The sequence below is a fragment of the Peromyscus leucopus genome, chromosome 1, assembly GCF_004664715.2.
Source record: "Peromyscus leucopus breed LL Stock chromosome 1, UCI_PerLeu_2.1, whole genome shotgun sequence".
NCBI classification, from domain to species: domain Eukaryota; kingdom Metazoa; phylum Chordata; class Mammalia; order Rodentia; family Cricetidae; genus Peromyscus; species Peromyscus leucopus.
The window spans coordinates 54,904,309-54,919,291 of record NC_051063.1 but is presented as its reverse complement, the minus strand read 5'-3'; the positions used below and the strand labels follow the sequence as shown (position 1 = coordinate 54,919,291).

The 14,983-nt window shown below is 44.2% G+C and overlaps 1 protein-coding gene across 6 annotated transcripts in view; it reads right to left on the bottom strand.

The window, feature by feature from the left end:
• Mark2 (microtubule affinity regulating kinase 2) overlaps window positions 1-14,983 on the bottom strand; it is a 64,708-nt gene that overhangs the window by 44,897 nt on the left and 4,828 nt on the right. For 2 of the 6 annotated variants that reach the window (XM_037207668.1, XM_037207666.1), the window contains exon 2: window positions 6,524-6,588. The exons of the other annotated variants lie outside the window; for them this stretch is intronic. The gene's annotated coding sequence lies outside the window, so the exon portion shown is untranslated. The remainder of the gene's footprint in view (window positions 1-6,523; window positions 6,589-14,983) is intronic. 6 annotated transcript variants of the gene reach the window in all.

Sequence of the window (14,983 nt, the reverse complement as noted above, 5' to 3'; positions counted from 1 at the left end):
AGCTGAGGAGTTGGCAAGGTGAAGTGGCTGTGGCTTGTTCTGTCTGTCTGATCTTTCAGCATTCACCCCAATACCTGGCTCTGGGTTTGTTTTTATTAATAAGATCTTTTAAGATTCATGCTACAGTAAACAGAAATGCTTTTTTAAAAAACAACAAAAAAAAAAAAACAAAAAAAACCAACCTTTTGTTTTGTTTTGTTTGTTTGTAGTGACAGGGTTTCTCTGTGTAACAGTTCTGGCTGTCCTGGAATTCACTTTGTAGACCAGGCTGGCCTCAAACTCACAGAGATTCGCCTGCCTCTGCCTCCCAAGTGCTGGGATTAAAGGTATTCGCCACAACAGCTGGCTGAAATTATTTTTAATTAAAACACACACACACACACACACACACACACACACACACACACACACATACATATTGGTTTTTTCGAGACAAGTTTTTTCTCTGTGTAGTTTTGGTGCCTGTCCTGGATCTTACTCTGTAGACCAGACTAGCCTCGAACTCACAGATATGCCTGGCTCTGAAAATATATTTTCTAAACTCCAATTTAATTTATACCACAGGAAGTGCACTTGATGAACTGATACGCAACTAAAACACACAGGCATGTCTGGTGCTACTCAGTGGTAAAGTGTCTCTCTGACATGTGCAAAGTTCTGGGTCCAATCTCCAGCACCTAAAAGGCCCCAAGCCAAAACCTTTGCAACAGCATGGGGGAGGGTGGATGGGAGCTGATTATAACATACAAGAGACAGAAGACTAAGTTCTGATACACTGCTCCACAGAAGGGTGATTAATATTGAATCCTATAAATCAAATGGTTAGGAGGTGAATGTTCCCATCACAGAGAAATGACAAATGTTTGAGCTGGACAACCAAAAATATCCTGAGCAGATCATTACATAATGTATATGCGCTAAAATACACTCTAACCTATAATATGCATATGATTTTGGAGGCAGGGTCTTGCTATGTAGCCTAGCCTGGCCTCCATGGCAATCCTCTTGCTTTAACCTCCCACATGCTGGGATTGCAGGCATGCACCACCACACCCAGCTAATACACACACATTTTTGTTCAATGTCTTACATTTATCTATTAAAATACACATTTAAAAAGATTTTTAACTGGGCAGTGGCATCCCACAACTTTAATCCCAGCACTCAGGAGGCAGAGGCAGGCGAGTCTGAATTTGAGGCCAGCCTGGACTACAGAGTTAGTTTCAGGACAGCCAAGGCTATACAAAGAAACCCTATCTTGAAAAACCAAAAAAAAAAAAAAAAATTAGCCAGATCAGTTTGAGGCCAGCCTGGTCTGCGGAACAAGTTCCAAGACAGCCAGGGCTACACAGAGAAACCTTGTCTCAAAAAAAAATTTTTTTTTATATGTATGCATATATGCCTGTATTGGGGTATGTGCCCATGAGTGCAGATGCCAGAGGAGACTAAAGGTGTGAAATCCCCTGGAGCTGGAGTTACAGGCAACTGTAAGCTACCCAACATGGGTGCTGGGAACTGAACCTGGTTCCTTTGCAGGAGCAGTTCACACTCTTTCTTAAGCACTAAGTCATCGTCTCTCCAATCTCTTTTAAAAGCATACATTTTTAAGAGCTGGGAATGTGGAGTGCTTGCCTAACATCCACAAAGCCTAACACTAAGAGCCTGTCTGAAAAAGATATAAAGGGATGCAACTAGCTCACATCCCGCACAGTAACAGAACCCCACGACTCTAGGTCAAGTAACCCCCACCTCAGCCTCTCTCTTCCTGTGTTGGACCACAAGCCCATACTACCTCTGCAGGGAAGACAGATCATTTTATAAAGTATTTACTCACCCAGTATATGTTTATACAACCTACTCTTTTGAGAGAAACATCATGTTTTCCAAAACAACTGAAATTTGATAAAAACAAACAAACAAACAAAAAACAAACCTGCCCTTAATATATTTGGCTTCATGACAGGTGACTTCTTATATCTATTTCTGCATTCAGCGCTTCAAAAAGTTTTATGAAATGTGCAAAGAAATCCAACTTCATATAGACATACAGATGGGAAACAGGAATTCAGCAGCCTTCCAAATACTGGTATTTTCTTCTTTGACTAGACTAAAACTCACTGAGTGAGAGCTTTAAAGGCTAGTCATGGGCCAGTGAGATGGTTTAGCAGCTACAGTGGGTGTCACTGGGCCTGAGAAACTGAGTTCACGCTTGGAGCCTCTGTAAAGGGAGACAGAGAACTAACTCCTGCAGTCGTCCTCAAGCCTGCCCCACCCCACCCCTGCTTGAGAACGAACACACACGCATGCCCACAATCACAGTATCTGTATCATGAGTCCAATACTCTATCAGTGAAACTTCTGTACACATCTAAGTTAAAAGTCATGCTATCAGCTGGATGTTGTGGCGCACGCCTTTAGTCCCAGCACTCAGGAGGTAGAGGCAGTCAAGATTTCTGAGTTCAAGGCCAGCCTGGTCGACAGAGTGAGTTCCAGGACAGTGAGGACTATACAGAGAAACCCTGTCTTGAAAAACCAGAGGGAAAAAAAGGAATCATGTTATCCTGCACTTTGTTTACAAACTGGTAATTTGGAAAATATTCTTATACTGAATTGTGTAGAATTTCCAAATGCTAATAGTTTTAACAACATTAAATCATGTTAACTTTATCATCCATCTCATCAAAAAAGTCTGACAAATACAAATTTTGCAAAATTGTTTTTTGCTCTCTATATAGTAGGGTCTCACCATGTAGCCCTGGCTAGCCTGAAATTTGCTTTGTAGACTAGGCTGGTCTCCATCTCAGAGCTATCCATCTTCCTCTGCTTCCCTACCTAGTACTGGGATTAAAAGTTTCTGTCACCACCCTGAGATCTTTTTCTTTTCTTTTTTTTCTTTTTTTAAATTTACCTTTAGCCAGATGGTGGTGGTGTAAACCTTTAATCTCAGTACTTGGGAGGCAGAGATAGGCAAATTTCTCTGAGTTTAAGGCTGCCTGGTCTATAGAAGAGTTCCAGGACAGCCAGGGCTACACAGAGAAACCTTGTCTTGAAAAGTTTTAAAAAATTACTTTTATTTTTGTTTGTATGTATGTGTATGCCACAAATGTCTAGCTACCCTCGGAAGACGGGATCCCCAGAGCTGGAGTTACAGGTGGTTGTAAGCTGGCCACTGAGTGCTGGGAACCTGACTCAAGTCCTCAGGAAGTGCATCAAGTGTTCACAGCCACTGAGCCAGCTTGGTAGCACCCCAACCTCATTTTTTTTTTTTTTTTTTAAAGAAGTAAGCATTTATTTTCATGTTTCTCAAATTGAGTTGGCTGCTTTGGAGGGATTTGTCAAAGAAGCAAAGCCCACACCCTCACCTGACTCCTGATTGTCCTTGGCACCGATCTCGGTGGGGGCAGCAGCAGAAGGGACAGCACCATAAACGCAGATGGCCCAGCCCAGGAGGCCTGGACCTTCCAGCAAGTGGGAAGGTGTACTCAGTCTCCACCAAGCCAGGACCTGCTGGTACCCACTGGTGACAGAGTGTGGCACTGAAACAACTGTCACATAACTAATCCTGCACCCCAAATTTTAATTTGTTTGAAAACTTAACAAGCTCATTTTGTTCATTTCTAAGAAAATGAATTTTCAAGTATGAATAACCAGTTTGTATATAAGTTGTTACTTCAAGTTAAAATGACCCGCGTAGCTGGTTTAGCTCCATCACATACGTGCCTTTCTATCCCAGTATGGCATATAACAGTAATGCTTTATGAATACTTTGCACTTCTTCACTGAAAATATGAGAGACATTATTATTATTATTATTGGTTTTTTGAGACAAGGTCTATGTTTGGTTGGGTTGAACAACCAAAAATATCCTGAGCAGATCATTACATAATGTATATGCGCTAAAATACACTCTACCCTATAATATGCACATGATTTTGGAGGCAGGGTCTTGCTATGTAGCCTAGCCTGGCCTCCATGGCAATCCTCTTGCTTTAACCTCCCACATGCTGGGATTGCAGGCATGCACCACCACACCCAGCTAATACACACACATTTTTATTCAATGTCTTACATTTATCCATTAAAATACACATTTAAAAAATGTTTAAGTTATTTTTAATTATATGTATTTGTGTATGCCTGTGTAGGGTTATGTGTATATGAATACAGGTGCCAGAGGAGACCAGAGATGTAAGATCCCCCAAAGCTGGAGCTATAAACAGTTGTGAGCTAGCTTTCCTGGAACTTGCTATGTAGACCAGGCCAGCCTAGAACTCACAGAGATCCACCTGCTTCTGCTTCTTGAATGCTGGGATTAAAGGGTCAAAGAATTAATGAAAATCATTTGTTGTCAGCTCTTCATCCAGGCCACTCTCATATGCAGATAGCTTTTCTTCCTGCTGAAAATATGTGGCTGAAATGAGCACTCTGGCCACTGGCAGTTTGGTGCTACTACCTTGAGGCCTGTCTTGACCCCAGTGGTTTTCCCTGCCACTACATCTATACCATCAGCGTGAACGGAGATTAAGCTGTTCCAAGTAACTTAGGAGATTCAAAAAGTCATCCATATGCTGGGCGTGGTGGTGCATACCTTTATTCCCAGCACCAGAGTGGCAAAGGTAGGTGGCTCTCTGAGTTCAAGGCCAGCCTGGTCTACATAGTGAGCCCCAGGTCAGCCAGGGCTACATACTAATAACCTGTCTCAAAAAAGAAAACAATAACAAAGTTATTCAGCCTTCAAATATGCAGCACTGCTGTGTCTGCTGCTGAGTACCCACACAAGAGAAACTACTCTGTGACAATTGGTGGGTGCCTATGAAGCACCCTGATTACTCTGTATGTTAGGTGAAAGAAAAATCCTACAAATAAGGAGCTGCAGAGAGCTCGGCCATAGCATGTAAGTTCTATTCCCAGCACCCAAGTAAGGTGGCTCACAACCACCTGTGACTCCAGCTCCAAGAGATCCGATGCTTCCAGCCTCCAAGAATACCTGCACTTATGTGCACATACCCACACATATACATAATTCTGCAAATAAGACATTGACCTGACTTTTGCGTATGCAGCTACCTCTTGCCAAATTCCAGTAACAACAGAAGCCAGCACTGCCCTGAAATCTCCTGACTTTTCACCTATTCTAGGCGGGCCAGCTATGCAAGAATGAGTAATGGAGGGGCCTCTCCACTCACAGCAAGGTGGTCACTTATTCTATACCATACCAGGTTTCAGGAACCTTTTGGTTTTTCGAGACATGGTTTCTCTGTGTAGTCCTGGCTGACCAGTAACTCTCTCTGTAGACCAGGCATGTTGGCCTCGAACTCAAGAGATCTGTCTGCCTCTGCCTCCTAAGTTCTGTGTTCAAAGGAGTGTACCACCACACCCAGGACTTTTCATCTCTTCTTTGAAAAGCTGAAGAATTTGGCTTTTAAAGCTCACAGAATATGGACTTACTATTCAACCTCTTTTATTTTAAACTCTGAAGGACTGATCTTACTACAACACTGTAGCTTAACTGGCACCGTAATACTATACTAAAATATTCTATTGCATAAAATACACTATTAAAGCCTACAAAGCTGAAAAGCCAGCTTTCATTATCATTTCTTTTTATTGCAATTCTTTATTTAGGTTGAGAAAGGGCCCCATGTATCTCAGGTTGGCCTCAAAGTGACTCTATAGCCAAGGATGACTTTGAATCTTTGGACCTCCTCCCTCCATCTCCCAAGAGCTGAGATCACAGGTGTAAGCCACCTCTATTTGGTTTACAGAATGCTAGTAAACAAACACAGGGCACTGTGCACACCAGGCAGGGACTCTACCAACTCAGCTACTGCACCCTGATCCTGGGTAGTTTTTTTCTTTCTCAATATCTTGAAATAAGAGTTACACGGATAGGGAGAATCAGCAAGTGTTCTAATTGCATTTTTATTTATTCGGGGGAGGAGGGAGGAATGCACACCATAAACTAGTAGTCAGAAGACAACTTTCTAGACTTGGTTCTCTCCTTCCACCATGTGGGTCCTGAAAGGAGTCAATTTCAGGTTGCCAGGCTTAATGACAAGTGGTTTTGCCCACTAATCCATCTCATTGGCCTTAATTTAATTTTTTTAAGCCTTAACAATTGATCCTTAAGTATAGGGGAAACATAAATTTTCTTCTACTTTAGGATAAAGTAGAATGAAATGCTAAAATAAATTAGAAATTAAAATGTCTAATTAGAAGTTCTTCCAAATGTCTTTATAAGTAAGTTTCATAAATTGTATTTTATTTCTTGTTGTTTCCTCAGGTGTCAAGAAAATATAGAGATTCCAAAATAATGACTTATTAGACAGTAGCTCACTATTGGTTCATGGTAAATCATCATCATGGTAAAAAAAACTATCAAGGTAAATGGTAGAAAAGTGTAATCAAATAGGACACAATTGAAGTTCCAAGAACAAATTGAGTTCATTACTGAAAACTCCATATTTATATCTGAGACTATTACTCTAAAAGCTCTTGAAAACACAAGAATACAGAATTTTACCTCTCATGAACCATCAGTGTCGGGTCATCATGCATCATTCAGCCCTCGGAAGACACCACTGCACACTAGTGAGGAGATGAGAATGAAGAATTCAGGGGCTGGGGATAGAGCTCAGTGGGTAAGACCACCTGCTATATAAGCCTGAGGACCTGAGTTCAGATCCCTGGCACCCATGTAAAAACCAGACATGGCTACCTATGTTTAGAACTCTACTATTACAGGTTACAGAGACATGCAGATCCCAAGAGTTTGCTGGCCAGCCAACCTAGCCAAACATCAGGCTTTAGGGCTTCAAGTGAGAGACCCTGTCTCAAGGAAGTAAGGGAGCAGGTGAGAGCAAAATATCTAGTGTTCATAGGTCTCTGCCCTTGTTCATGGGCACACACCACACACACACACACACACACACACACACACACACACACACCTGCATACACAAACTCTACACATTAAAAGAAAAAATAATAATAAAATGCCAACGAGGATGGGGGAGTGGTACATATCTTTAATCCCAGCACTCGGGAGGCAGAGCCAGGCGGATCTCTGTGAGTTCGAGGCCAGCCTGGGCTACAGAGTGAGTTCCAGGACAGCCAGAGCTACACGGGGGTGGGGAGGTGGCGGTGGGGGTGCAAGTACTGTGCTCATGTAACAATAAAAGTAATTTTGATCTGAAGAGATCTAGGTAATACCCAGGACTTTCAAACTACAATGAAAACCAAACTCAACATTGCATTATCCAAGATTAACAAAATTAAAAACAAGAACAGGGTCTATCTAAACACAGCATTCCTGATAAGTCAGAGGGAACCGCTCAGAACTGGCTTAGGACTTTGTCACCAAGGAAACCAAGATGCAGTCCCTAACGTTGTCAGGTCCACAGGCCTAATTTTACTAAGGAAGAGAGCTCCAAAGGCATGCAAAAGAACTTGTTTTTCTTTTTTATTTTATTTATTTTTCATTACTATTTTCTTTTGTGAAATAGGGTCTCTTTATTTAGTCCCAAACTGGTCTTAAAATTCCAGTCCTCTGCATGAACCTCCCAATGCCTGGTTTCTGGTTTCCTTCCTTCCTTCCCTCCTCCTCCTCCTCCTCCTCCTTTTTTTTTTTTTTTTTTTTTTGAGAGACAGGTTCTTGCTATGTAGCCCACAATCCCCCTGCCTCAGCCTCTGAAGTGTTGGTTTTATAGGTGTGTGCTCTGATGCCCAGCAAGGACTTGTTTCTTAGAACAGCAAATCCAGGGCTGGGCATGAGGCTCACTGCTAGCGTGTGTTCCGAATGCTCAAGGCCTTGGGTACAATCCTCATACTGAGAACAGTAAATTAGCAACTCTTTAACTGTACAGAAATCAAAGCAATAGACAGAGGACAGGATTCTATGACTATTAAAGCCTCTTTCCTGGGCTAGTGAGATGGCTCAATGGAGAGGTATTTGCCACCAAAACTAACAACCTGAGTTTGATCCCCAAAATCATGGTGAAAGGAAAGAACTGACTCCTCAAAGTTATCCTCTGACCTCTACAAACACTGTGGCTTGTATGCGCACATACACAATTAACTCTAGGGTTGGAGAGATGGATCAGTGGTTAAGAGCACTGATAGCTCTTCCAAAGGACTCAGGTTCAATTCCCAGCACCTCAGAAATATATGTAACTAGTCCCAGGGGTTCCAAAGCCTCTTCTGTCTTCTGGCCTCTAAGGAGACCAGGCACACATGTAGTTTGGTCATACATTCAGGCAAATACCCATACACATAAAGTAAAATTACACACACATGTATAGTCATACACACACATAAACAGCACTCACTCCTCCAAGAGAGATGGTCCATATCTATAATCCTATTAAAGTGGCTTATCAGATGATCTTGAGTTCAAGGACAGCTTGGAGTACATAGTAAGACCTGTAGCCTAAAAGAAAAAAAAAAAAGCCTTTCTTCAGAGAGGTAAACAGGTAAAGAAGAGTGGGAGCCGGGCAGTGGTGGCACATGCCTTTAATCCCAGCACTCGGGAGGCAGAGCCAGGCAGATCTCTGTGAGTTCTAGGCCAGCCTGGTCTACAGAGTGAGATCCAGGAAAGGCAGAAAGCTACACAGGGAAACCCTGTCTCAAAAAATAAAAACAAAACAAAACAAAACAAAACAGCCGGGCGGTGGTGGTGCATGCCTTTAATCCCAGCACTCGGGAGGCAGAGCCAGGCGGATCTCTGTGAGTTCGAGGCCAGCCTGGGCTACCAAGTGAGTTCCAGGAAAGGTGCAAAGCTACACAGAGAAACCCTGTCTCGAAAAACCAAAAAAAAAAAAAAAAAAAAAAAAAAAAACCAAACCTGAAATGACAGGAACACGGATGGACAAGATAAAGTAGAGAGTTCAAACACACCAAACAGTTAAATAAATAAACAAGTAAGTAAGAAATGTGACAAGTTGGTAGAGGTATGAAGAGGAAATATAGAGACAAAAGAACTGCCCAATGATCTCTGAAGTGATTGATGCTGTTACCTTCCTTCCTGGCCATGGCTTCAATGTAAAAATCCCAGCAACTCACTATTCTGTACAGGTATTCAGGCTCCAGAGACACCAAGAAATGAAGATAAACAAGGAACCAACGTAGACCACAATCTCAGCCTAAGATTGAGAGTCCATGAACTCACAGGGGCAGCTGAGAGAGGCTGTGCCCCTTCATGCATTTGAAAGAAGGTTAACAAGAATCTCTGTTCTGCTAAGGAAAATGAAACCCTCAACTACCTGCCGAATCCCATGTGGTCTGTAAGAGAAACAGAGCTTTCTCTAGTAACCAGAGCCAACACTCAGTGAACAGAGAAAGGACAGTGGTGAAGGAAAGCCCTGCATGGAGGGTTAGACCTTGGGAGGGGAACGACCACAGGACACATTACTCCTTTAACACTGGGATCCCAATTCTTATAAAATCTATGGTCTGGTAACTTTGGGGTGGCCTTCCAGTCATTAATGTATCAGCCTGCACATTCACCACTACCACCACCAATCATGACACAGAAATATGGACAGGCAGTTGATAGTGGTTTTTTTCCTTTAATCAAAATTGCCTACTATTGAAGCTTAAAGAATAAAAAAAAAAAAAAAAAAAGGGAGCCAGACAGTGGAGTCACACACCTTCAATTCCAGCACTTGGGAAGCAGAGGCAGGGGGATCTCTGTGAGTTGAGACCAGCCTGGTCTACAGAGCAAGATCCAGGACAGCCAGGCCTGTTACACAGAGAAACCCTGTCTCAAAAAACTGGGGAAAAAAAGAAGAAAAAAGAAGGGGAGAAGAGGAAGAAAGAGCTGAAAGAGCTGCAGGGCATGGGGGAAATCATACACGAAATCCCAGCACTTGAAAAGTTGACACTGGAGGATCACATGTTCAAGGCCAGTCTGAACCTCTCTGTAGAGACAGACCCCCATCTTTTTAAATAAAAGTGACCACTTAGACCAAGTTGACCTCAAACTCATAGCAATCCCTTAGCCTCCCCAGATATAGAGATTATCAGCACATGCCACTATGGTTAGGCCTCTTTTTTCTTTTAAAGTAGGCTCAAAATTACACCAAGTGGGACAGGCATGGTGGTACATGACTCTGATCCCAGCACTAGGGAGGCAGAAGCAGACAGATCTCTAAGTTCAAGACCAGCCAGGGGCAACAGAGTGAGACACTGGTTAAAATTAATTAACAAATTAACTAATTAATCAATCTATATAAGTACTAGCTGCTCTTTCAGAGGACCTGAATTCAGTTCCTAGCACCCACATCAGGTGGCTCACAATCACTTGTAACTCCAGTTCCAGATTAGACATCATCTTCTGGCCTCTCTGAGTAGACGTAGACGCACGCACACGCTCACACAGTTCATGAAGCTATCCAACAGCACTCTATTTCTTTTCAGATAGCTAACTAATTTTTTGGTCTTTTTGTTTTTTGCGACAGGGTTTCTCTATGTAGCCCTGACTCTCTTGGAACTCACTCTGTAGACCAGGCTGGCTTTGAATTCTCAGAGATCCACCTGCCTCTGCTTCCCAAGTGCTGGGATTAAAGGCATGCATGTGCCACCATGCCACACAAGACAGCTAATTAAAAGAAAAAGTTAGAATTGGTAGAAAACACACCTGTGGGACGTCCATGACTGGAAACACTGGGAAGAACAAGATCTCTTCAGCCAATGGCACAGACTAGATTCCAGCATGTGTCCTTCTGCCACCTAAGCTATAAGGAGGTCCTGAGCTGTTTGACTGGAACAGCAGTGACACTGAGGGAGTGTCCCACACACCCTCTACTCACTTTATGTGGACCCATACCTTACAAACACACCTACAAGATAGCTGTTGTTTGCTTTTTAGCGACAGGATTTTGCTATGTAGCCCAGGCTGGCCTTTGACTTGCAATCCTATTGCCTGGGCCTCCCAAGAGCTGCATCATAGGAGTGCACCTTTAGCTACAAAACCTGCTCATAATTACAGCAGAACCATTTATGGAATCTGAAAATATACTAGGATCTTGTCTTAACTCTGTTAGAAGCTCACCTCAATGCTATGCTACATCAAGCAGGCCAAAGGAGCATACTTCCTGTGACTAGAGAATCAGTCATTTTGAACTCCCGTGGAGGGCTGGAATGTAGGTCAGAGTGCTTGCCTAATATACAGGAGGCCCTGGGTTCAATCCCTAGCAAGGAAAAGGAGAGGGAGAGGAAGGAGGAGAGAGAGGAAGAGAGAAAGTAAGAGAGCTCAGAAACAAGCAACAGCCCACGACTGACCCCAGCACTGCATTGGGGCCACAAATGGAGAGGTGGAAGACAGGGCACAAAGGGAAAGGTGTGAGAGGTGGGAGGAGGGCCGCTCAGCCTGCAGCTGGGCATCGATCGAGAACAGGACTCCGGCAAACAGTTCTCAGAACAACAAGCAGGTCACCACAGCAGTGACAGAAGCAGCCAGCCCACAGGCTGGAGCTGTCTGCAAGCAGATTCAACCAAATCACCAGACTTCCATACCTCAGAGTTTTTGCTTTTGAGGAGACTGGGCGAGCGAGCGAGCGAGCAATCCTACTCCCCCTCCCAGCACTGGTTACCGAGTCTCCTCCCTGAGAAAGACTCCCTATGACATCCAGATAACTGAAGAGGGGAGGACAATGGCTAAGTGCCCAAGACCAAAAGCTGTGCCCTCTAATCCCCCAGCAGCATGGGGCAGTCCCACGGCTCACACTCAAAGGGTCCGACCGAGGTCACTGAGTTTAGTGTCCACATCCCAGGAGCCAGGGTTCTGGATTCCAATTCCCTTCCACACCCCAAAAGAAGATCCAACCACACACCCCAAACTCTTCCTTCTGACCAGTCTGACTTTTTGGCAAATGAGTGGGAAGGGGCCCAAGAAAAGAAGTTGTACCTTAGAGCTTCCAGGGAAAGTACATAAAACAGACCAGTTGCTTTGAGGATCAGCATAGGTTGAGAAAAAAGCCCCCTTTCAGAGGAGGAGATCCAATTCCCAGGCTCGTTTGGGTACTTGCGGAGGGCAGGAGGTTGTTTACAGAGGTTGTCCAAACTCACTCAGCAGCTCGGTCAGTCAGTCTACTGGAGGCAGACCTCTGCAAAGTTGCCAACTTCCCAGAGAGGACAAGGGAAAATAGGCTGGCTCTGCCCAAAACCAGCTTGACTGGTTCTACAGAGCAACCCAGCGCCTGCTCCACCCACCTCACATTGAAAAGAAAAGGCCAAAAGGGTGGCTAGGAGCAGTCACTAAATATTCCTCTCTCCCTTCTTTCTCCAGGTCTACCTCAACTGCTTGCTCCCAAGAACCCCCAAGGCAGTATGAGCATCCATCCATCTCCACCTCTCTCCTACCAAAACCCATGCCTTACACTTGGATTCACAAGCCTCAATTTAACGATTGTACACTAGAGGAAATCTTTTCTGCTGGTTTTACCCTACAGATGAGAAATGTTAAGTGATATCTAAAAGTAAATGTGAGTCCAAAGACAAGACACCTGTGGAAAGAACCTACAGACATCAATGAACTATCAGCATGTCAGACAAACAGACATGCAGATGAAGGGACCCAGTCCATGTGCACCCCAAAAGGAGGAGCTAGGGCACTGAGTAGGGCAAGCAACAGGGAAGCCCCTCTTTCTAAGAGATAACTGGAAACCAAGGCCAGATTCTTTTGGTATTGTTTCAAAACTGGTGGTTCCGTTCCAGTCTAAAAGCAATGGCAGGGAGCTGGAAAGATGGCTCAGAGCAGAGCACATACTGCTCTTCCCGAGGCCCTGGGTTGACTCTCATCACAAGTGCCTGTAGCTACACAGTGGTGGCACACGCCTTTAACCACAGCACTCTGGAATCAGAGGCAGATGGATCTCGGAGTTCAAGGCCAGCCTGGTCTACAGAGTGAGTTCCAGGATAGCTAGAGCTACACAGGGAAATCCTGTCTTGAAAATAAAAAACAAACAAAACCAAAAAATCTGCCTGCAACTCCAATCTAAGTATCTGATGCCTCCAGCCTCCTACGGCACCTGCACACAACCCTACAGAGAGATACATACATACACATAAAATTTAAAAATAATAGAGTGTGGGGCTAGGTTGTGGTGGCACACTTTTTTAATCCCAGCTCTCAGGAGGCAAAGGCAGTTGGAGCTCTCTGAGTTCCAGACCACCAGCCAGAGATATATAGTGAGAACCTGTTTCAAAAAATAAAAATGAAAAAAAGGAAGGGGGGGGGGGAGATACTGAAGAGATGGCTCAGAGGTTAAGAGCATTTGCTGCCCTTCCAGAGGATGAAGGATCCATTCCCAGCACCCACACGGTGGCTTATAACCACCTCTAACTTCAGTCCCACAAAGGACCCAATGTCCTCTTCTGACCTCTTTAGGCATCAGGCATGCAGGTGGTACACAGACAATATGCAGACAGACACATATACACATACAATTTAAAAAAAAGTAAGTCCCCATCAGAAAAAGCTCCCCATTAAATACTAATAATTTTTGTTTTTGTTTGCTTGAGAGAGTCTCTCTATGTAGTTCTAGAACGTGCTATGTAGACCAGGCTGACCTTAAACTCTCAAAGATCTACCTGCCTCTGCTGGATTTGAAGGTGTGTGCCACTATGCCTGGCTATAATAATACTTTTTTAATTAAAAAAACAAAAGAAGGGTGTTCAGTGGTATTCAAGGGTATCCCAAGAGGCTGTGGTGCCACAGTGCCACTGTGCTGGGTTAAGCAGGGATAGCCTGAAGCCTCCAGTGCCAGCACGGGAAAGGCTGAGTTCCTCCCCCAGGAGGTTTGTAAAGGCTTATTCTTCCTTGTGCTGAAACAGAAGGGGAAAGCACACAGCTAACATCTCAATGACTCACAATCATGTTTGATGAAGGCTTGGAGAAAGCCTAGAGAGAACCCAAGCTTCAAGTGCAAAACGTACAAATACTGGAATCTCCCTGCATGAAGAGAAGGAAACTTGGTCACCTATCCTGTTTGTCATCTTGCTGAGATTCCAAGGAAGGGCCAGGTTGAAACACCACCCTTTCCATGCATTACTCTGAGTTTTTGCTCTGATGGGAAAGCATCGAACCTGGCAGCAGCTGCATAGCTGGAAGAGAACAAACCGAAGCCTCCACACACCCCTCAGAACAGAGGCCAGGCAGCTGGGCCCACAACTTAACCAAGCATAGGGAAGCGACTAAATCTGGGCCTGGGTACAGCAGCAGCAATCCTCATCAGGCAGCCTAAGAGAAAGATGACCAGCCTTCTGGCCCTTTCCATCTGCTGAAGTTACTACAATCCCAATCCATTAATGGGCTTCAAAGTGCTGCCGGGGGAGTCCATTTAGCACAGACACTATCCTGGGGCCAAAGGTGGCGCCCAACCCCCATCCCACTTGTCAGTAATGTGCCACAAAGTCTGAGGCCTGACTGCACTATAACCATAAAATATTCATTCAAGCCAACATAATACATATGTAGGAACACCATGGAAGCTCCTGGGGGATGAAAAATGCCAGCTAGGTGGCTAAGTGCTCCATGAGAACCAGTTCGTGAAGGCCTAGGTTAGTCCTAGTCAAATGCCCACTGAGAATCATGCTGTTCTGTCCAGTCTAGCCAGAGAAATGCTGACTCCTGAAAGATCTCACCATGCAAACCTCTCATGTAAACAAGATCACCCATCCACCTCTTTCTACCTCACGGATAGCAACTCTGCCTAAGATATGTATGCTGGAGATTCCCAGCCCAGGCTGTAGTCACAGTCTGAAAGACGCAGCTATCCCTATGCAAACTTGATTTCAATCTGCAGCAGACCAACTAGGAACCACTTACTTGTGCTATCTGTTTAGCTAGCTCCCCAAATCCACGGAATGGAGAAGCATTACTGTAATTCACTGGAGAGTGACTTTTCAAGTCAAAGGGTATAATGTCACACAACTGTCTCACACCCCTAAGGCCCAGCAGCAGCCTCACCTACAAGACAGAAGC